Source organism: Capsella rubella, unplaced genomic scaffold (genome assembly GCF_000375325.1).
Source record: "Capsella rubella cultivar Monte Gargano unplaced genomic scaffold, Caprub1_0 scaffold_13, whole genome shotgun sequence".
Lineage (NCBI taxonomy): Eukaryota > Viridiplantae > Streptophyta > Magnoliopsida > Brassicales > Brassicaceae > Capsella > Capsella rubella.
The window spans coordinates 111169-112646 of NW_006238911.1; positions in this window are offsets into that span (position 1 = coordinate 111169).

The window sequence follows — 1478 nt, forward strand, 5'->3', positions numbered from 1 at the left end:
GATACGAACGATCAGTAGACGAATTGGTCGAGAGCTCATGGTCGATGTTCGAGACACTTGGTCGGTGGAGAGATTGATCGGTCGATGGAAAGATCGATCGGTCTCGATGGTGAAAATGGTGTTCCGGTTTTCAATTTATATCTCATATTTGTCAAGGATAGTTCACAATTGTACGTATATGTGGGATAATGTTTTTAGATATTTATTTAGTATATCATTTATTGTTTGCTATCATACGAGTTTGATATTTAGTTTGGTTTCAGAATTTCAGCGAGATAACTAAGAAATATATATATATATATATATATTTTTTTGATAACTCAGGAGTGATCCCAAAGGTTTTCTAGGCCAACGCTACTCGAACCCAGGTGGCGAGACTTACCTCCTTTTACCACTGGACCAAGGCGACTTGGTTTCTACTTCTAAGAGTTTTTTTCTTAACTACTGGATTTTCTTTTTAATTTTTTTTGAAACTTACAAAAAATTCCTAGAATATAAATCATAAAAATATAATCCATTTATTATTTAATTTTCTTAATAATTTTTCAAACTATTTAAATGTGATATATCCACTTATTATTTAATTTTAATGTTCATATATGTTTATATGTTTATAATCTAAAAATGCAGTTTAAGATTTGATAAAATAATTAATTAAGATTTGGTAATAATGTTGATATGCAAATTTCTATTAGTGATATAGATATGCAAATTTTGTAGATAACCTGTAACAACCCGCCTCGTGGGACCCCCTGCCACAATTTGGCAACTGTTGTGGCTGCAACGCATCGACCATAATCTCTCTCCTGCGGGCCCAAACTGGCATGCATCCCTCTGGCCCAACAGGTAGGTTATTGGTTCGCTTGGCATTTCTCGAACCCAAGCCCTCACCCTTTAACAACTTTCCCACATGACAAGCGGTTACCACAGGAGAGAGGTTAGGATCGATGCGCTGCAGCGCCAGCAGCTGCCGAGTTGTGGCGGGGGTCCCACGGGACGGGTTGTTACATAACCGGTGTTTAACAAATACTAGGTAATGTCCCGCGCATATGCGCGGGTTGTTGTATATTTATTTAATTATTTTAATTTATTTATTATTTATAAAAAATAGATTAAATAAATTTTAATGCTTATGACATTTTTACATGTTATTTATTTAAGTCATACAATAGAAGCATACATCCATATCTTTTGAATTTATTCGTTGATTAATTGTTCAATTAATCAATTTTCATAGTAATTTTCTTTAGTACTTTTAAGTATTTATTGATAAAACAATAATATTGTTAATGATAAAAATAGGAATGATATTGGGAGAATTTAAAAAATACCCTTTAAAAATACCACTTTTTAAATTTACCCCCTTTTCAAACTTTATCAAAACAACAACTAAAAATGTTGAAATTTATCCAAATATGTGTGTAAACTTATAAATATACACAAAATTACCTTTATTTGTGTATAAAATTTTATTTATT